The sequence below is a fragment of the Lonchura striata genome, chromosome 4 (genome assembly GCF_046129695.1).
Source record: "Lonchura striata isolate bLonStr1 chromosome 4, bLonStr1.mat, whole genome shotgun sequence".
Taxonomy (NCBI): Eukaryota; Metazoa; Chordata; class Aves; order Passeriformes; family Estrildidae; genus Lonchura; species Lonchura striata.
Genome location: NC_134606.1, coordinates 31,068,030 through 31,091,491, shown reverse-complemented (window position 1 = coordinate 31,091,491; position 23,462 = coordinate 31,068,030).

Genomic DNA, 23,462 nt, shown 5'->3' with positions numbered 1-23,462 from the left:
TCATCTTGAATATAAGATATAATAATTTAGAAAACTATTAGAATATATTGCTACACTGTAAATTGTATGGGATCCCTGAGGGTTTATGGGAATATTGATCAGTAAAAGATGTGAGATAGATATTATCACAATTTTGTGAGACACAGAAAAGAACCCCACACATTCTGTTAAACTGCATCAATGTATTCTGCTTTGGTGAAAAATTAAGTTGCAGGTGATGTGTCTCACATTTATTTGTGTTTGTTTTATTTTCAGGCACTATCTAAACTACAGTGTAGAATATAGTTTGGCTCTATGGAGCTATGACCATTTTCTATTGTGAAAATGTCAGTTACAGCTTTTACCAAGATCATGCTGGCTAAAGACCACATTTCCCACTCAATGAGGTGCTTCTAGCCATCCCTAATCCATGGTTACTGATCATATCTATTGATGACAGGGGCTTGTGTGATGTTTGGGATAGCAACAGTGTGATGACATTTCTTGGATCAAATACTCCCTTTCAGAAAAAAGCAAGAGGCAAATTATAGGAATTTAAAAGAAATGTTGAAGAGGGTAGATAGAATTCCACTATATGATACAAGGACTGTTATAATGTTTAAAGATCCAGGGAAGGTCTCAAAAGGGAGGAATAATTTAATGACTGCTCCACAGATTCATCTTTTCTTTCATTGTTAAACAGAATAACCTCTACTTCTTTGCTCGATAAAGCAGTACTGACAGATTTCAGTATATACACTGTCTTAAACACCACATCTTTTCTAAACATGTAGTTGGGTTTTTTTGGTTTGAGACTTCTATTTCATTAGGTCTTACCTAGGGTTTTACATGTTTTAGTATTCCTTCCTGACTCTAACATTTGGTTTGATGTTTCACTGAGGTTTTTGAGTATGCCAAATTATTTTTGTGTGTACGGGTCATATGATAAAAGCCTTGTGAAAGATATGCACCACCTTTGGATCTAGTGACACTCCTTGAGTGCGTTGTTGAAAACTTTTCACTATTTATACATCTTAGCAAACACAGTAAGTAATGCTTATTGGCTACACAGCTCACTTACTTTATTGGTTAAGCAATTCCCTCATTTCTAATTCTACCACTTCTAATGGTAATTAGTCCACATGCTTTGGCTTTCCCACAGGCAGGTGTCCAGCCATCTCTGGGAGAGCAGAGCTCCATCATGTGTAAAGGCCTGGGAAGAAAAATGTCATCTCTCCAGGTGCCCCCCACTTCCTTCTTCCCCAGCTTTATATGCTGACCATGATGTCATTGTTATGGAGTATCCCTTTGGTCAGTTAGGGCCAGCTGCCCCACCTCTTTTCCCTCTCAATGTCTTGGACACTCCACGGATGACATCTCCTCATCGTCCCCCATCCTCCTTGGTGGGGAGGGTGAGGAGCAGAAAATACTTTGACTGCGTGCAAGTGCTGCTCAGCAGTAACAGAAACCTCCTTGTTTTATTTACAGTTTCCAGTGCCAGACCAAAACATAGCCCCATATCAGCTACTCTGAGAAAATTAGCTCTGTGCCAGAAAAAACGCAGAACTTGGACTTAATGCTGGGCAAAGAAGGCTAATTACTTAGATATTAATAAAGTCAGTCCTGTCTGTTAAATTTATTGGGAATTAAAAGTTATTTCTTCAGGTTTTCTATGAGAAATTGATTTTTCCTACAAACTCCTGCTAGCATCTCTGTCCTAACATTTTTCTTTTTCTACAAAATAAAAGCAACATTGTCAATTATATGACAATGCTTAGAAGGTACATGACTTCGCAATCTTTGCTCTGTTCCCATTCCTGAAGTCTTTCACTGCTGTCTGCTTTAATTTCTTTATTGCCTCTAGAATTTATCATGCCATAACATGTATGTGGTCTCCAAGAATTACAGAATCAAAGAAAGTGCTCCTGAACTGAGAGTTCACAGATGGAGGAGCAAGCCATTACCCCAGATTTAACTATTCAGACAGTGTACTTCAAGAACATAGCTAAGAGTCCACAGAAAGATAGTAGCGTAAGGATTATTTTGTCTGCATGGAGATAGGCCTACCTGAATGACAGTAGGCAAAATATATTTTTTTCTAGTTACTGTCTAGTTGGCCAGTGAGAGCTGCATCTGTATTTTGTACTTCCCCATGCTTCTCTAGAAGATTGTCCATCACACTAATAAGAAAAAAGTACATCCACTCCATAAGAGAGTTCCCTCATACCTAGTTCTATATAGGGTAGGATTTCCAAGTTCTACCGATTTCCAGAGATTCTTTTGGAGTCCCACAGATCATTCATCCTTGTGTTAGAAAGGTTGTTTGGGATCTAAGTGGGCCTATGGTAAATACAGGGCAGTAACTGCCTGTAGCACGAGTAGGGTGTGAATCAACTGCTGCCAAAACTGTTGCTGTTCTTGAAAGAACCTGATAAACTGATACTTAGGTCTAATTATTTCCCAATTGTTACTTTGGGGCTATGGAATATGGCTGCTACTCTTCTCCTATCTATTTGAATACATACAATCTTGTCTTTATGGAGAGTCACTGTTTCACACCTAATTTGTGCAAAATTTTCATTGGGAAGACAGAGCGCTCTAGAGATGTAGCCAATGTTATAGCTGGAATCAATCATCAATATTGAGGTGGATGGAAGAGGTAAAATTGCAACCAGAATACTATCTGAACAGCAAGGCCAGAAAACAGAAAAATTTGTGTCTGTGTGACGTAGTAAGTCTTTAGAAAGTAGAAGAATTCCTACCAAAGAACTTAGAGCAGCTAAAAGTGTTTGTAGTGCTGTGAGTTGTTCATCAGTCATTTCAGAGAGGCAATAAGATGAACCAGGTCTCTCAAAAGGAGGTTTCTCCATATTCCTTACATCCAGAAAGAAAGAAGTGTGAATTCCTTAGTAAACAACTCACAAAGGAAGCTGATAGAGAACATGTATGTATGTATGGATGGATGGATGGATGTGGGCTTGTGTTTCTTCTGACTTTTTGTTCTGAGACTGTCTAAAGAAAAATGTGCCTAATTCTGAAACTCTCTGAGTTCAGAAACAAACACACATCTATTTAGTTCAAATATACATTCTGGAAGAGGTGAATTGAAAAGATCCAAGAAGAGTATGTTTATGCATGTGGGAGGTTCTACATTGAACTGTGAAAGAATAACAGAGACATAACTCAAAAATGTGCTGAACAAAAATGAACTAAAATTGTTTCAACTCAGGCTTAGAGGAAAGACTGAGCTACAAAGTCTGCCTTGACTGACACAAAATTGGTCCTCCAGAAAAACAACTTAATTACTGAAGCATGAAGTTTTAAACTTGTTCAAATTAGTTGTAAAATAATTCCAAGGAATAGAAAGGATTCCATTCAGGAAAGTAACACAAAAATATGCTATTGTTGACAAAATTTGAAAAGAAAATGTCTTAAGTTTTTATTTGAACCTTAGTTCCCTCTTTTTTTTTTTTTAAATAAGTTACATATCTTTCAGTGCTATCTTTATGCAAACACAGCAGCTCTTCTGTAAGACAAATTTTCATGTGTCTATTTTGCAAAAGTATGAGATCTTTGACTACCTGGAACAATCATTTATACCATTCAGGTTTTTGTGCAGTCTGAAGTTAGAGAGTGACTGTACCTACAACAAAGAAGGGATATAAGTCCTATTTTGAGTATAGAAACATGGCTACAAAGTGTTAATACACTGCACAACAGCTGTTTTACAATCATCACTGAGTTGACTAGAAAATTAGGACAGTATTTTAAATTTGCATTGTCTAGTTAATTATGCTGAATTATAAGTGCAATATTTCAGAAGTAATATAAAAGAAAAAAAGAATGCTGTCACAAAAAAAGAAATTTCAGGGTAAGATATAAAGAAAATCCAGTAATTACTTTTAAAGCTGGAGGCATTGATTCGGTTATATAATTTTTTATTAAAATTACTTTATTCTACTGCAAGTGTTTGACAGCAACATAATTTTCTTGTCCCATAGATGACGATGAAGTAGCACAGTAGTTTCTCAATGGGTCATTTTTATACAGAATTTGAGCTCCCCATGGAAATGTACTGTTTATTTCTGCAAGGTATTTCTCCATCTTTTCTAGAGATGAAGCCCTGAATTAATTTACCCTTCAGCACTCACATCCATGACAACTCCCCTACTAGTAATCACCCTTATTGGATAGGAAAAAGTCTATGTTTTTATTTAAAAGTTATCTGCAATTTTTAACCACATAACCTCAAAATGGCTATTTAAGATTTTGCAACTAGCAGTTGTAGTTAATAATAATTTTCATAGAATTTCATCATGGACTTTGCAGGGGAGGAAAACCTTTTAAATAGCATTACTTTCAAGTAGCATTTGCTAGTTGCAAAATGCTCTCTTCTCACATATTCAGCTCTTTAATGGTGCTGGTGTAGTGTTTGGGAAGGAGACTCAGTCACATGCCCTGAAAAGCAGGGTCACATACTATCAAATTACATGTAATTACATGATATTTCATACTATTACTTTTTTTAATCAGTTCTCAGGCAATGCAAATAGGCTGTATGACAGCTTCTACACAAATCCAATATGGTGAACACAAACTTTTAAGCTGTAAGAATTAAATTACTTCAGAGTTTTAAGTTAAAAGGGCTAAGTTTACAGTGGAGTGATGTCAGCCCTTCATGCAATTTGTTCTGCTGACTTTAATGAAAAAAGTGATAAAAACATCTGGGGTAGATTCCATATAAATTCTTGCCTTGCTGGTAAGATGCTGTTACTCTGTGCTACATGAGCCCCTGTTCACCATGAATGAGAAGATGAATCAAATGTTTGTTTCAATGCTGTCACGAATACAGTGAAATCTATGACTAAAAAAACCGTCTGAATTAAATATTTCATTTCTGTTGCCAAAACTACATAAGTTTAATAAATTATTTGATAGGAATATCAAGAGCTTTGGATATTTAGATTAATATCTATAGTATTAAATTAGATTTGCTGTAGTATGACATAATATATTTGAAATAATGTTATCAAAATGAGCTAATTTTCTGTGTCTCTTCTATGAAGTCAATATTTACTAAAATATTGAGGTATAATATTTGTTGTACCAGTAAGTGAAGACGGATATTTTATTATGTCCCAAGGCAAACAAAATCAAACACAATTTCTCAGTTTAAACATTGCATCTAGAACTGTACCTGATAAGGCAACTCTTGAGTTAATTAATTATGGCTATTTTATGCAAATTTTAAAAATTAATCTAATTAAAATGTGAGCTGGTCCACTTGATTGTGCTCTGGCAAAGGCAGTGCTGGGCACTGCAGACTAAATTTGGACAACATGTCATTCTAACACATTCTCAATGTGCCTTTAATTTCCTATAGACTGTCTCTATTGCTCTCAATATTCTGTGTCAAACAGCAAGTAACTGTACAAATAAAGACTTCAGTGGTAGATAAACTGATTAAACTTGTGTTTCAAAGCTTATCAAGAAATGAAATTCCTTTGTTGTGGCTCTACCATTTAAATTAGTTACTCAACAGTGTAACAGTGTGACTAATTGTACAGGGACTGAATTAATCCAACTCTTTGCCTCAAGACTGAACAGATTATTTACATTTTCATGGTAAACAATTTCTCTTCCTGTTTAATTTTATGTTTATGAAGAAGATACTCTATATCTGATGTGAATGATTCTGTTCCTGAAAACTTTTACCTATGGCAAAAGATCTCCACCTATTTAGTTTGTGGAGGTATACCAGCTGTTCAAACAGAAAATAACACCAGTCATCCTTATTTTATTTCTTACTTGATTCCTTTATATTTTTAATCCATCACTACAGCATGGTATGCTAGGAGTCTGGGAAAATAAAGTAATCTCACTGAAAAGAATGAAAGGTTTAGTGGAATTAACAAAATAAATATTACAACTATATCATTTCTATAATCCAGCTAAGACTGTTCCTGACCTCCTGTACCATTAAATTCACTTTTATTTTATTCCACATGTGTTGTCTTTTGCAATTTAAGCTTTTTCAGTCATCCCAGCAGATGTGCCCTTGGACAGAAATTCCAATCTAAAAAATTTTTCCATTTATTGTGTAATCATTTTTTTTCCCTGCACTCAGTTCTAATTTACTTCAGTTGTATTCAATTCCCCTCCTCTGATTCTGCTTCTGAGCTAGACTGAAATTTCCAAATTGTTTTGTTTTGCTATTTCGTATTAATAATAAATTCCCTCACATATTCACCATGCTCTTTGACTATTTTCTCTGTGTTTTTCTGTTAACATAGAATAGTATTTAATCAGTTGTTAAATGCATGTTGGAATTTTATAGCCTCTATTTTTCACTTTGCAGCAACTGGGTAATCAACAGCCTACATTAGTCAGTATAGGTGCTAAGAGATGACTTTAATTTGTAAAGTCATCTCAGGTACTATTAATATTGACAAGTACTGTTGACAAGATGAAAGAAAATCTGAAAGTTGCAAAACAGGTTTCTCAAAGAAACAAGAAATTTTCTTTAAAATTAAAATTATTTAAAAACTCGAAAAAGATTGTGCAAATGGTGAAAGGCAAAAATGCAGTCCTTATTTTATTTTTCTTTTCTATATTTTTGTAGAATATGTATAGAATGTGTATATGTTTCCATATTTTTAAGACCTAGAATGGCTTTGATCTTCTTTGAACAAAAGGTATTGCACAGATCTTTTGCTTCTAAGTGGCCTGACAGGGGCTTTGCTCAGGGGAAAAAACATTTGAAGTTCTAAAACTATCATATAATTTTTTTGGTTCTTGGGTGAGGTCAATAATATAAACATAAACAAAGAACAGGCTACACTCCACTTGCTACACACAGCTTATAACATTTCACAGTAATAGCAGTGTATGACAGTAAGCACCAAAGTGTGAAATAGATGTACATGTAATGATATTAGGTAGGTAGACCAAATCTCCAGTGGAGCTTCATGAGTAATTTATGTAAGACCTAGATTGGTGGACATAATTTAGGAAAGTGAGTATCAGGTATTCATAGACAATAATCACTGCTGACAAAAATGCCATGTGGCTTTTTAGTACACAGAAGTTCAGAACATTTGAGTTTTTGTAGTGCTCCATATAGTTTTAGATATAATAAACCATAATAACTGCTTTTCAAGGAAAAAAAAGCCTGTGTGGTAAACCAGAACATTAAATGCTTGACATTTTGATGGAGGAGGGAAATTTTGGGTGGCATAAAGTTGAGCACCAAAAATCATCACTTCAAATAAATCTGCTAATATATTCCAGCTAACACAGTTATTTAATTTTCTAGGCAAAATGAAATGGCTTCTCCAATTATGAAATAGTATTTGTTACTTACTTTTCAGGGTTTTCTCCCCCCAAGGGCTAGTTTGAGAGGTAGACATAGTGGAGAAAAAGGAACAGCACAAACAAGAGCATGTAGGCCTAAACTAATGAACTAATACAATTTATAATGAAGAATACCTATCAGGCCCTAAATTTTGTAAAGAACTTGCATATGTATTTGAGTCCACCTGTACTCTATAGGATAAATATGTGGTTTATATTTGGTGTTTATTTACATCTCCTTTTCAGAGGAGGTATTAAAATAAATTATGGGGGGCTTCAGAACTGCAACACCTTCTTGAATGACAGATAAGTGACCCTTTTGTGTGTACTCTTGCTCTTATTTGTACTATGACTGTTTTTAGAATAGCAACTGTCCCACATAGATTACTCCTGGAAAATTACTGGCATAATTCTATACCCTCAGTCAGGTTTAAACAAGTCTGTTTCACTCAGTGTTTCCCAAACCACTACAGAAATTCTAAAGAGTTATTCTTTTTTCCACTAAGTACCAGACCAGCTAAGAATTTTGATACTAATATCAGTGGAATGAGAATGCATTTTTTACTGCGTACGAAACATCATGTTGAGAGCTACTGTTGGGTGTCAGAGACATTCTAGCTGTTCTTGCACTTTCAGTTCAAATTAGCTCCTTTACTGGCTTATTCAGGTGCTTCTGAAGAGCAGAGAAGCAAAGGAAAGGTGAATAAAGGCAATAAAGAGTGAGCAGAAGCAGAAAAAGCATGGTCTCTGAGATAGAGTATTGGGGTGTGAGCATGAGCATACAGACACAACCACATATAGGCTGTAGTGTGGGCTCTGCAGAAGGCAGGTTTCCCCTAGGAGGCAAAGCCTATTGATACAAAGCTACATATTGGGGAAAATAAAAATCAGACTTTGGAGTAAGCATCTGTTAAATTTTCCTCCTGGGATTTTCCTTGTGCTTCTATTAGCCTTGTGAGCTGTTCCCTGGTGGAGCATCTAATTTCATGTCTCTGTATATCAATCAGCTGTCACTTATGAAAAGACTGCCTTGAGTCAAATCCTACAATTCTGTTCCAAAAATGCTCCCACAAAAAGAAAAGGGATAATTTTGATGGACAAGATAATACAAAACTCAAGCCTTGGTTTATAATCTTCAACCAAATTTGGCTTTTTCCCTTGATGTCAGACTAGATTTTTATCATTATTATGATGTAAAGTATTTGGTTGAAAATCAGTTATATTTACACTTCAAAACCACCAAATCCTTAGTCATGCAGTCCTGTTCTTAACAGCTGAGATCATTACAAAAGACTGACTGTAGCAGTTCAGTCTGCTTTTATTTCCTTTTGGCTTTGAAGTGTTTCAGTTAAGTTTTTCTACTTCATTAATAAAAAACAACATTTTCTTAGTTTCCTCTAGGCAAACTGAACTATGTGAAATAGTCATAACCTGGCTTAAGATTGAATGTCTAATAAAATGTCTTCAGTTAAGTCTGAAGTATGCCTAAAGTAAAGCAAGAATGTGAATGTAGTAATCAGCACACCTCAGTAGGAACTTGATTTCCATTAAAGCTTATCTACGTTCAATCTTTATTCACCACTGAAGCAGGTTTAATTAATTTTATCGTATTTGAACTGTTCATGGCTGTTGCTCTAGGAATTGCACAAAGCAATTAACTGCTTTCTTTGCTATATTTAGGAACTTGAAATGTGGTGGGAAAAATGGGTGTCAAGCATTTTGTTACTTGGTTTCATATAGAAAATCCTACTGCCATAGAGGTCAATCTGACTGTGCAACTGCAACATGAAATCATGCAGAGGATTCAAATTAGGATCTTAATTTTCAACTGATAGGAACAGCTAAAAATACAGGGAAAAAAAGCAAATAAGGAAAGGAGTGTCTATTGTTCAGTGATATTTGAAATCAAACCAAAAAAACCCACTAAAGCACTCTGAAAACAACTGACAAGCTATGCTGTAAAAGATACAAACAAGCAAAAATTCAAGAGAACATAAAAATTGGAGAACTGTTTTCTATTTCTTCAATTTATACTGAGAAGACAGAACATACTGGGCAAAAGGTTCCTGATATACATTTGGAGCAGACAAAACATTGTGTCATCTTTTATGCCGGTGTTAGTAAGGCTGTACACACAAACTTGCCATAAGAAGGATTAATTGGTGTTTCTTAATGCCATTTTTAAGGCAACATTCAATCTCTTAGAGGCAGAAGCAGATTGCACAAGAACAAATACAAAAGTTTTTCAAATCAAAAAAGACCTTTACATATTGTTTGGTGTTGAGGCAAGTTAAGACATAAAACTCATCAAAGCTATACCCCTAAAATTTAAATCTGTTCTGATTGCTAGCCTGAGACACAGTTTTTCAGTTCTGCTTTAAGAGATATAATAATTGGGGATTGAAGTAGATAGTCAATACTATATTAGACTGGATTTGTTCTCCGAGCAAAGTGCAAAGTGTTCCACTGATACCTCATTGTAAATACGGAAGAAGCTTTCCACCTGAAGTTATTTCCAGAGGAAACCAGAAAGTACTTATTGAAAGAGTTGGTTGCTCTAAAAACTTCAGTGTTTGGAAACTTTACTCTCTATTTCTAATTTTCCTGCAACTATCCTAATGCTCAAGTCTCCTACATCTACAGAACTTCTCTAGGAATAGGAATGGATTTCCCCAGGAATGCAGGAAGAATTAGTTGCTTTTTTGTGAGTTAAGTGCCACATTCACTTTCCATCATATAAGATGGTTCTATTTCCTAAGTGGAATCATATTATTGGGATGGCTTCATATATCAAGACCACAAAACATAGGGACAGAATATAGAGTAGGATACACCAAACATAAATCCATGGACACGCTTTCAGAAGTCAAATGCCATAGTGCTATGCAAACACTGAGATATCTGATTTTCACTGGTGGTGGGTATACAGGAAAGAGGATTGATAATGAGAAAAGGGAAAGGCAAGAAAAGTTAAAGTCCTCTTAGAGATTTCCATAAAGCTGCAGCTGAAGTTATCCCTCCTAGAAGCAGAAACAGGAAAAAAAGTGGGTTTATGTATTCTCTTGTTTTATGCAAAATAGGCTTAAAAAAGTTATTTATGTGCTATGACATAATAATCCCTTCATGGAATATAATCTCACTCAAATGGGGTGCAATTTCAAAACCTTTGCAAAAGGTTTGGCTATGTGTGAGCTACTGAAGCTGCTGCCAGTAGATGCACTATCTATACAAGAAGAGGCTAACTGTGTCAGGAGAATGGGACAAAAGGAGTTGTGCTGTCAAAAGAGAAGAGGGCAGAGAAATTTATTAAGTGCATTATAACTAATAGAAGGCCTTGTGGTAGAAATGAAATTTGAACATCCTGATCAGGACACGTGGAAATTAATACCCATTTAATGTGAATACTATAGAGCATACAGTCTGAAACCACGAGACTTTTGTGTTTTGCTAGGGAATATAATGCCATGTCATAACAGCAAAAAGACTTAATGCCTTGTCAAAGAGGGTTTATTATAGCTTTCCAGACTCCAAAGCTGAATGAGACTGTCACTAAACTTCAGCTCTTTTTTTATAAGACATAATTAGCACTGGTGTTTCCAGACTGCAGCTGCTCTGACACTAATATATTCAGGGTTACAACTCTAAAACACACTTCGCTATCAGATAGTGGATACAGCTCCAGGAAACAGATAACAACATTTTATTTAAGAGCACTTTTTTCATAGGCAAAGCCTTGTTTTGGAAAATTTCTCACTTCATGGAGAAAAAAAGTAAAAGATCTGGCTGAATATTTCTTATCTATTTTGAGTTTTCCAAATGTTAACTGGACTAACTCCTATAAAAATGGGAAAGTTCAAATTGTTTTGAGGTTGTTGAAGCCTATTGTTTTATATATACATAATACATAAAATACACTTTTGACTGGAGAAAAGGAAGATTAGTCCTTGAAAATTTTGAAACTTTGACTTTTAATTCCAATTGAGAATAAGGTTCTTCTAAATTTCCATAGTTTTCCCATGGTGAAAAATTGAGGACTGTTAAAATATGAAAAGAATAGTGAGATTTATAGATTTTGTAAATTTGTCCTTCAACACTAAGTAGTAACCTACTGAAATTGGTAATCACTGAATTAGACTCATTGAGACTCATTCCACCATTATCCAGTAAAGAATTACATAGTCTTTATCCCCAAAAAATTGCAGGGAAGAAAAAAAGGTTATGCCATTTTTAATGGAAGTCAGTCAAAGCTTAATAGGAATGTAATAATATCATTGTGCTGATACTTACATTCCTAATGAGCATCCCAAAATTCTCCAAGTGATCAAAGTTATAAAATCTTCTTGGTGCCAGGAGATGAAAACAGCTCAGTAGAATGTTTGAGCCATTTTGATTAACCAAGTGCAGAAAAACTTCTGAAAAACATTAAAGCAGCCACTTGAAGAGGGTCAATAGGGATGAAGACAGTATGTTGATAAACCCATACAGAAGAGTGAATAAATGGATTTATTCTTTAACTTTATAGGGTTATAAACTTTTGGTATTAATTCAGTAAAGGGCCTGGACATCATTGCAGGCTGCTCAGTGGAAACTACAGCTCAGTGAACAGTTTCAGTCAAATGAATAATCAGGTTACATGAATGCAAGGTGTAGAAAGTGATTATGCCTTGAGAATACTGGAGACAGTGCAAGTCTTCTTTCTCTCCCTCAAAGGAGAACTTGAGTTTGGATTAGAGATTCAGAGAGGGCTAGTGAGAAAGAACAAGTGCACAGAGCAATTTCCCGTGAAGAGAGACTGAAACTACTTGATTTGTTTACCTCAAAAAAGGGATAAATGAAAGTCTGTGTGCTGAAAGTAGTTAACATTTCACACACATTCTCTAGCAACAGAATTAAGATGACAAAATCAACCACTAGGAGGTTGGAAAATGCCAAAACTAATAATACTTTAACAGATGTGTCTCAAAAGAGAGAGAAATAATACTAAGAAAAATGTTTTGCAGAGTTGCTTAGTTGCTTTCTCAGACATAGAAGATTTCATTCTTTGAAAAGAAATTTTATTTCAGGTCAATTTTTGCAATTTAAAATCTTCTTATGATATTTACATTACAAGAACTCTTTCTAATGATACTTGTGTTTACACTCATCAGAGACTTATATTGCATAATTGACAGATGAACCGTAACCTGTCACAAAGACATGCACTTCAAACTTCATGTTAATGTACCTCTAGATAATACCAGAAATGGAAATAATTATTTTCAAAACATTCACCTCTAAAACAGTTTTCCTAGACTTTTTTAATCCCTTCCATTTTTTTCCTCTTCCTGATTGCAGCAGCAACAATTTTAATGGTTAAAAAAATTTTACATGTTTATTCAAAATGTCAATATTTTATTAGTTATATATTCCATATAGAGACAGTTATATAAATACAGGGAGGATATATAAAGCATAAACAATTTTCATGAGTGCAAATATCTTTAAGTCATAAAAATAATTTGCCAGCATGTTAACCAGGGAAAGTAATCCAGTCCTGATTTGCAACTTAATCTAGTAAGAGATGGAAACATTAAGCTTCTATCATGCAGTCAATTTTGAACTGCCAATGACTCTTCCTTACTTCAGATCTTCCAAATGAAAACATTATTCCCATTGGGTGGTTCCAACATTATTTTGAAAGGATTCTAAGATGTAATGTGTAGTATTTTCTGATTGTTAAACCAAGGAGAAAACATTTAGGACTAATTTTCTCAAAACCATAAACATGAACAAGATAATGGAGATAACTGATAAATGTAACTAAATTGCATATGATAAGTTAGATAATACAATATTTAGATATTGTATAATTACATAATTATATTACATATGCATGTTTCTACTTATGTCAAAGTCTACCAACATGGTCACAATGTGAATATGAATATCTGAAATGTAAACATATCTTACATTCTAATGTTTTGGGAGATACAATTTAATTTTGAATAAGACCAACAAATCATATCATGTTTTACATATCATTTACAAAATTATTGCTTGTGAAAATAAATTACAAGGTGAAAGTCTTTTTATCACACTCTGTAATCATTTTTTTTTGCAGCAGTTCTACAGAGGTGATAATCTTTAGTCTTGAAGAATGACGACCTTTTGAAAACAGACAACGTCCTACTAAATTAGCACACAAAATATGTTTTCCTTACAATTATGCAATTCCCACCCCCACAGTATCTCACTTATATACTTACGGGTAATAAATTATCTATGGACTTGATTATGGCTCTGTGTGTCATGACTATTTGCTGACTCTAGTCTGAATACTCAATGATGATTATGTCAAGCTGCAGTCCATACTTTCTACTGTTGCTTCTAACTGCTTATTAAGGACTGAGTTTAAATTAATTCTATTTCAGGCACAGTATATTGGTGAAATAAAGCTTGAAAGGGAAGAGCCAGTGGTACATGCAAAGTGCAAATTTCTTCTACATATGATCATCTTCTTTTGACATAAATTTGCCAATAATCAAACTAGGTTTATTCATTTAATTCCAGAGATCTTTTCAACAGACTGAATCTGTATATTTTAATTTTAAAAGTAGTTATTCAAGAGATTTTCATGGCAGCTGAGAATTCAATACTGCTTTGTTTCATCTGAGTATTAGAAGTAAGAGATCAAACTCCATTCTTATTTGGCCTGAACTATTGTTATTTTTTTATGTAAAATACATGGACTCCTAAACAAACTAATTTCAACTGCAGTAATAGAATGTCATAATTAATAATAGGCAGAATAAAAACAATTTCTTACCCTATTTAAAGATGGTCTTAACCTGCTTTCTCAAACAAACAAAACTCCAGAAAGTCACTATATTTTTTTCATGTAATGTAAAAACTAGTAAAGTAGATAAGACATGGAATCTAATATGGTGTACTAAAATAAAACATTGAATAGAGCAACTTAATACCAGCTACTGAATCCTAGAATTCTCCTCAAAATGTAGCCATTTATGTTTAAAATAGGTATCACAGTAAATAAAGTAAATAAGTATTTACAATACAGGAGAATACTTGACAATGAAAACATGAATTACTTGGTTTTTGTCCATTAATAAGTCACAGCATTCATTCAATTACTTTGTCATGACCTTCACATGAAAAACACTAAGGATAAACTGTGGATTAGCATGTATATTTCCAGTTTCTATTCAAAATTAAATTAGATAAATTAGGAGTGCACTATGCCAAGAATAATCCTTCCTTAGTCAGAGAGTTTCAGAAGTATGGCTTATCTGAATGAGTAACTGAGCTGGGATCTGTATCCAAAGGAACTTATTCACTTTATTACATGTGAGGAGAGTGGCTACTGAGAGTCTGTATCATACATAAGAAAAAGTGATAAGGGAAAGAGAAAGGAAAGACATAGCAAACTTGACTATATGCCAAAATGATCATGTTCCTAGAGACAAAATTTGATCTGTTTTAATACCACAATTATCAGTAAATGTCCCTTCTGAGTCCATTGGTGGATACCAACTTGCTTTCCTGGAGAATGGCAGTTTTCTCTCTTCTATATTTCTTTGTCTTAGGTTGTTTCCTTGAATGATGCCAAGATTCCTACAACATTTTGCTGGGAATATATTATGATCCCACTCTTTTCTTCTTTTGCTTTTTCAACATCATTATTTCTTCATTCCCTGCTGTAGTAATAAATACTCCATTCCCATTTTGAAGTAAACTCAGGCCTCTTTCATGATCCTCCTTCATTCTCAGTGACATCTCCTTCTTCCACCAAATGCCATTGCCATTTCTTGGGCTTTGAGTGTCACAGGTTTGCTCCTGTCTCTTCCACTTCTCCAAATTTTCATTATCAGAAATCTCCTCAAAATATAGTTTGAAATGTAGAGAACTATAGCTTATGGTCTTCTGTATATCCCTGAAACTCTGTTAGTAACACAAGACCTATGAATATTTGGATACCTAAGTTTCATGACAGTGCAACCTAGATATCACTGTAAGTAGGACTGCTGTGATCTGTGAGAAAGCATACATAAATAAAAATAGCAAAGGAAGGAATAATGCATCTCTGCAGTTCAGCAAGATGGGGCAGATGGAGCTCTGTAGTGGAAAGTTAAAAAGCATTTAATTTGAATATGTAGTGTATCACAGACTAGATTTTCCATGGACAACCACAGAGTTCACCCACATTATGTCACTAAGTTGGTATTTTGAAAGAAGCCTAGAAAATTCAAAAAGTGATATAGATTTCAGCATGAAAAGTAACACAAATAATGTGTACCAAACTAGGTAGTATTTCTGTGACTTTCTGGTAAACTTGAATGACATATTCTACCTGAAATAAACAGAAAAAAATAAAATTTAATTCCACAGAAACTTTTTAAAGGTTTCCTGTAACTAATAACACCAGTGAAGCAGTACTTTCAGCATCAATGTGTATGACTGCCTAGGGAATAAAGAAAAGAAGAAGCTATTTCAATAATATTTTTACAAATCTGTATAATGTTAAGCATAAATGTGATCTGGAAAATATTCTGCTATTACTAAGTCAGCAGTATGCCAATTTCTATTATCTCTGTTATGGTCATGTATAAAAGCTTTAATCAAGGATAATTTCTATTTCCTTAAAGCACTGTAAACCCATCTATACTTAAAATCAACTATTTGACTAATAAGGTACCAGTAGGCATAACTACTGTCAAAGTTCAAGTAAATATGTGATATTTAATCACAATTAAATTTAGTTTTGTTCAATGTCATGCAAGCACACACAAATCATGGTTATTTTAATTTTAAAGAAATTCAGATTTCAGACAGTAGCTGGTGTAAGATACTGAAGCTAATTAATCTCTAATGATATATCCAATATCTTTAAACAGATCTATATGTCTGTCTGTATATGCCTGTGGAAAATAAGAATATAATCGAAGAAACACAAATGATGCCCTTTGAAACAGACAACTCTACAAAGACACTAAAAGAGCAATGAATAGACCCTTGCATAACAAAGAAAGACTAGACAGTGGAAATTAAATAAGAAAATAGGCAAGACCCCAAAACATACATCAGACAGAATAGTGGTTATGTTTAGCCTGAAGTGTCAAAGTACAAGAGGGGACAGACTGGAAAACAAGTCTGGTAAAGAAAAACTACTCAATATAGGTAGAGTAGGGGAAGCAAAAAAGCTTCAAGAGAAATGACCATATAACTTCTGAAAATACTAAAAAACCTAATAATGGCTTTGAAAGCAATTGTAAGGTGTTAAATAGAAATTGGATCATCGTATTCTTAAAGTTGGAAAAGACCTCTCAGATTTCAAGTCCAATGATTAACCTAGCATTACCATGTTCACCACTAAACCACATCTAGTGCCACATCCCTTTTCAGTAATGATGATTCCACCACTTCCATGGGCAGCCTGTTCTAGTGCCTAACTCTTTAAGTGAAGAATTTTTTCCAAATATGTAATCTAAACTTCCTGTGGTGCAACTTGAGGCCATTTCCTCTCATCCTATCACTTGTTACCTGAGAGAAAAGAGTGGTCATTGAGAGATACTGGAGGTCCTGTAATTTAAATGCTTAATATCAGATCCTATGTATACCTTAGTTTTGCTGGCATGTTTGATAATTGAAAAACCAAACACGTAATTTAAGTGATGAAATACTATGTCTTTGTAACCAAATGTGTCCATAGGAACAGCATTTATGTCAACAAAATCCTATTACAGCATTAACCTTATCCAATTGATCTGAAAGTAGGAAGTAAAAACAGAGTTTAGAAAGTTGCTAAAATTGTCAGTGTACATTCTACATTGTAGCATGGGGTAAATGAGAAAAAGGAGAAAATGAAAAGCTGCATCATCAGTTCAGAAGTGCTTTTAAAGCTTCTGGTGGTAGAAGGAGAGCCAAATCTAAAGTTTTAATATAATTTGACTTTGTGCCATATTCATTTTCTGTATAACAAATACTCAAACTCATCTGTAAGCAGTGTAGAAGGATAAGGCAATGACACAAGCCAAGTAGAAAAGCATGAACTATAATTTTGAGGAGATTTGTGTATGAAAGTAAAGGAATTTTAGTAAATATATGCATATAATATTATAATTTTCTGACTTTAAAGATTTAACAAAGAAACCAAACAGGATTGCCTTACAATTATGTCACAAAATACAATCTACCTCATCATATTTCATTTTCATTTTTTATCTGAACCAGTTTCGCAAAACTCCTGATGTTCATAACTTGCAATGAAATTACCTTTTAAAGTTTTCTAAAAAAGGTGAAATGTGGGAGTTGCAATTTTTATTGTTCTGTAAATAGCAGTACATAGAGTACAATGACTCTGAATTTCTAACTGATCATATGTTTTGTAGGCTTTGAAAAACTTAAATGAAAAATCCCTCTGAAAGCCAAAAAAAACCCATTCTGATATTTTGAATTGGAAAAATAAAAATGAATTTTAAAATTTTCCAGTAAAATATATAAACATATTCTGATTTGGAGTTCTTGAAATATTTAAGTCTGTATAATTTCATTGTATTATTTTCAATAATTATGGTATACCATATTATGTATCATTAACTTGTAAAAGTGCTAGTTTAAAAATATGAAGCTAATTATAATGAATAAAAAAATGATTATGATTATTAAGTGTATTTTAACTGTATTTAGAATATTTAATTATAATCTTTAATTTTAAATGTTTATGTGAATGAAACACATATGTTAGGTTATGTGCATGAAAGTTACTCACAGGCAACACAGCCGTCGTGCCAGGACTGTGGGAAAAGCACAGGCAGATGGGCACTGATGACCCAATGATGTTCTACAACCAGTGTTTCCAAAGACCATCAGAGAAGACTCACTTGGCCATTGACCCCAGTGGAAGCCCCACCAGGATCAGTCAGCTAAACTCTCTCCCTCTTCATCAGGATATCTGTTCTATCAGGGGTGATTGCCTGAGTGGGTATAGAACTTACTACTGATGCAGGAGGAAGAGTATTTTGGGGTGTGAAAGCTTCTGATATGGCTTAAAGAGGCTATGGGAATAAACAAGACTTATTGTGGGATGCTGTACTTGGACTGGCTGGACTGTGTTTAGCTTCCTCTGTAGTGGCCCATACAGTGCTGTGGCTTGCATTTGTGACAAGTAAGAGCACTGATAAAACACAGGAATTTTGGCTACTGCAGAACAGTGCTCTCACAGCATTAAGGTTTTTCCTTTTATTCCTCCATCAGCAGGTTTCATTACTGAGCAGCCAGAGAAACTGGACCAAGTTCTTGCTGTTCGAGCTTATGTGAGCGCCGTGTCTGGTGGCATGGGTGCCCTCCAAGGCACTGTTTTCTCTCTGTGTTGACCTGTGCAGCAAGATGTGTTAACAGTGTGGGTGTGCTAACAGGAATTCTTGACACTGTCTGGACCTGGGGACATGGAGCCACATCAGCCTCATGTGTATGAGGCTGAGACCCGAGAGGCTCACTTGAGCCCTGATGTCCATCAGATGTGGACTCTAACAACTTAAGGTCCATGCTCTTAATTGACACACCCAGACCAGGGGATGCTACTGAATTTGTGAAAATCTGGTGGCGCGGCTGTTTACCTTGATGTCCTTGGTGCTCTTGGGTATTCTAGAAATGGAACACCATCCTTTTATAGTCTTCTCTCCTGAACCTGATTTAATTTCCTTATTTAGGTGCCTCTTACAGATAATACAGTCTCCTCTCTGACCTGTACAGCAAGTTCCTCTCAGCTTCAGCTGATGTGGCAACTAAAGATTTCCTCTCTGCCAGGAAAAAATCCTTTGTTCCTTCCTTGAATTAACCTCTGTTTCTAGAGGTCTTCAGCAGCCTTTTTTGTGTTTCTTCTTTGTCTGAAATATTTTCCCTTTCTAGTCTTCTCAGTCTCTGAAGAGAAGTACTTTATTTCAGGTGCAAGGTTTACACATTTATTCACGGATGTTCATCATCCTATCTGACAACCACTAGAGATGGCAGTCACATGACTGTTAACTGACTTACTGTCACTGCCAGAAGTCCAGTGCAGGAAGCAAGGACAGTACCATGGCAAAAACTTGAATGGGACTCTTAATCACAACATTTTAAATAGATAGGATTTTGTCAACCTATAGAATAGGGTCCTGAATTTTATTGTAACATGCACTTACTCATACCATGTCAATAGCTGGAAAGACATACAAGCAAAAAATACGTTCTAAAAACTATATGTATAGTAGAAGAGATCTGTGACTTTTTACAGAGATTAATTAAATTCTTATGCCAAGAATTATGATATCACCATTTTAAAGAATACTGCGGCTTTAGTTTAAAATTTGTAGGTGCTCAATTAATTATTTGCTACCCTATTTTTGCTTTAGGAAAGAAAAATAGAAATTAATATATTTAGAAGGCAATAAATACCATATGAGTTGGAAGTGTAATTTATGGTAAATTACAGGAAAGTTTTCCTTTTCAAAAGGAACATTTCTGAAATATGCTCAAGCAATTCTAATATTTCTAAACGCTGTCCAGACTATATATATCAAACACTCTGTTTAGAAGAATAGCTTTTTGTGCTTGAAGAGTTTATTTTTTTTTTCCTGAACAGCAAAAGAGGATGAAAAAAATTATTTTTTCCTATTTTATTTCAATTTATCCTATTTTATTGAAGCCCATAACTGTTCAATTAACAACTGAGTTTAGTAGCTAACTATCAGTAAAAATAATTCAGAAGAATTATACAAGGTATTAGGAAATTATCTGAACTGATATAAAAGGTCTGTTGCAATCTGTGGGTGCATTAGTTTTTGAAAGATGAGAATCAACTGTGCTGGACAGTAATTGAACCTCATGAGGTCATGCTATTTCTATGCTGAATCTGATTCTTATCTGAAGCTATTTTTTGATGGATTTTTTATGACAAGAACAAACAAAGACAGCTTGTCCAGTAGTGGAACAGGAAGATACATATATTTCTATTCATATTTTGTGATAGCTGATTGGCAAATGTTGCTTTTCTATGCAACACCAAAGTACTATCAAAAACCTGTTAGGAAAGTTTTACACTCTGTTTAAAAGCTTTTTTTTTTTTTTTTTTTTTTTTTTTGTCATCATATCTTTTATTCTATATATCAAGAAAATTTTGGAATTATTTTTAGAATACATAGTTTAAGCTATTGATAGAGGTCATCAATTAGGATTTAGGATGCATGATCACAGGTCATAACTTTTGTAGATTTTTCTTTTCCTTCTGTTCAGAAATAGTGTGCAAAAAAACATACTTTTAATGAAAAAACACCAAAATAATCAATGTATTGATTTCACAAAGTTGAGTCAGAATGAATATAGAGGAGAAATAAGGAAATTATAAAGAGGGAGACATTTACTATTGTACTAAAGAATGTTTTGGTCACTGGGATTATAAACTAATTAATATAATAAAAGAAATTGCTCAAAAATATTCTAGAGACAAACTGAATATTTTTGTATCTGCTTCTCTACAGCCAAATAAGCTTGAACTCTTTCAGGTTTGTATCAGCAGGTACCTACCTGCTTTTGCCAATCTGTAGCACCACTTTGGCCACAGTGCAGCAAAAAATTTCCCCACTAGATGGTAGTGGCACCACTAATTCCTGATCCTTCATCTTAAAACTGTATTTTTCAATTGCGTTGATGCTTGTATCTTCAAGATCATAATTAAATCATACTATTTTTTAACCCAATTATAAGCCTATAAAAGGTACTGATAAATTTAACAAATACTGAAATTTCCACTCTATTGGTAGCCATTTTACTAGCATTTGTTGTTGGGCTAAATAGAATAAAAAAATAAATATGGAAAAGGAGCTGCAAAATTCAGAAATCAATAAAGGACACTAAATGAATAAAAGAAAAAAAAAGCCAAAACCTTTCATTTTGATTCAATTCAAGATTAAACTATAATTTTATATAACACCCTGACAATCATCATTTAGGGAATGGGTCTTTTGTTCTCTAGATTTCAGTCCTTTACTGAATTATACTTTTCAAGACTCACCATGCTTCTTTATCCAAAAAAAAAAAAAAAAAAGTTACTGTGATTTAGAAGAAAAGGTCATCCTAAAAAGCTCATGAGAAAATTGTTGTAAGCCACAATTTTCAAGAGACTCTTTGCCATTAAAGAGATGAACATTCTTTATAACTAAATGGTTTCAAACTGAAAATTTATAATCAGTTCAATAAATGATAATACTCAACATCCATTTCCACACACAAAGTGGTTTAGCAAAACTGTATACAAAAATTTTTATACACAAACAAATAGTGCTATCAGGAAATCATTTAAACCAACATTCCCAGTCTGCTCTGGGGGATATCAGTCCTATGTTATGTACTTTGGCTTGTCTTGATGCTTTTCTGCCATTATCATTATATCGTGTGCGTGCACTAGCTCTCTTGCTTTGCCCCTGTTTTAGGAAGTGTCTCTGTGAGCTATTCTAGCCTCTAATACAGTCTCTATATACTTTTTTAAATGGCTTTTTTTTTTCTTTCTGAAGTACTCCTCTATAGGCCATTTTTTGCAAAAAATCTATATTAATCTGTATCTTCATGCAATCATATTAGTCTGCTAATTTTAGAGAAGCTTTCAGTAACTTGGGGTTACTGCTTCTAGATTATTTGATGCTTGAGAAGATAAAAGAAAGGAGCCCAGAAGTAATAGCAACAAGCTAAAAATTAATACCAAGGAGGAAACAAATCAAATTAAATATATTGGGTCCATGTGTTGGGCATAATCTGAATATCCTAAATCGAGTAAAACTCTATTCACAAGTAAATCTAATTCCCCAATGCATCTACAGATTAAAAATACCTTCTTCTAGAAATTCCACTAATTGTTTTCTTAGGGAGGATATTGATGTTTATATAAGCTGTTCTGTCTGCTGGCAGACGTTTTCTTTAGTGGAAGAGACTTCAAGGAAACAATTCCCTTTTCCTGGCTATAGCCACTGAATATCATGAAAACCGAGTCTAGTCATCTACCCTGCTAACTTTTGTTGTACTTAATGCTCATTTCAGACTGATTTATGCATTTTTCCGGGGTGCAACACATGGACACAAGAAATCCTCCACTAAACATCAAGATAGTTTCACAGGGCTTTTTACCCTTTTAAAGCTTACAAAATCTAGCCTGGAGATGTAGCCTTCAGACTTCAGCTGAAATATCTGCAGTCTGTAGTCTGTGAAACAATTTTGTTTCCCTGAAACAGGGAGAAATGTGGGTAGTTCCCTGAAACCTTGAGTGCACTTTGTTGAGTTTCTCTTTTTGAGAAAAGGAAACCCTATCAACTTTTTTATATTTATATTATTCTGTTTGTTTTTCTGTGATTTAAGTGGCCAGAGGATATCATCTGGTGGACTTCAGGAGCCAGTTCCAACTTCATATGAGGTTGCTACAGCTCCAGGTCCAGCTAGTAAAAATTTCCCCTGTCAAATTTTAACCCAGGTAGTGAAAATAAAAGGCCTGGTAGATCATCAAAAGAAGATCAAAAGACTTAGACAGATGTCTAAAGTCTGAATTGTGATTCTTAATTCTCTGCTTAATTCCTGACTAGTTCCTGAGGTCCAGAAACTCAAATAATTTCTCAATTTCTCTTGGCATCTGTGTTCTATTAGTGTAAATGACCCTAATATTTCAGATCTGACTCTGTGGGGATGTTTTGACCCCATCTCCTAGATGGTGTCTAAATATACAGCTACAAACTGAATGGGACAATATCTATCTACCAAAGGACAGTAGAACTAGCTGCTGCAGTAGCTGTAGGATGGAATATAGTTCCCATGGAATTGGAAGGATTTATGTTAAACTGCTGGCATCTCAGTGACTACAGCTCTCACTCAGGACCGCAAGACCAAGGTTCAGTTTTCCCCTTTCCCTGGGGATGTGACTTCAAATCACCTGCCTCCCTGATTAGATAGTAAACTGCTCCTGTTGAAGCCATTTAATCCAAATAAAAGCCAGTTGAGCCAGGAGAACTGTTATGTATTTTTTAATACCTATGTCAGTCTCCTGAACTGAAGAACCAAAGAAGGAAGTTGAAACCACACTAGCTTTAGCATGAGTTGTAAGTTCTATGGCTCTTTTC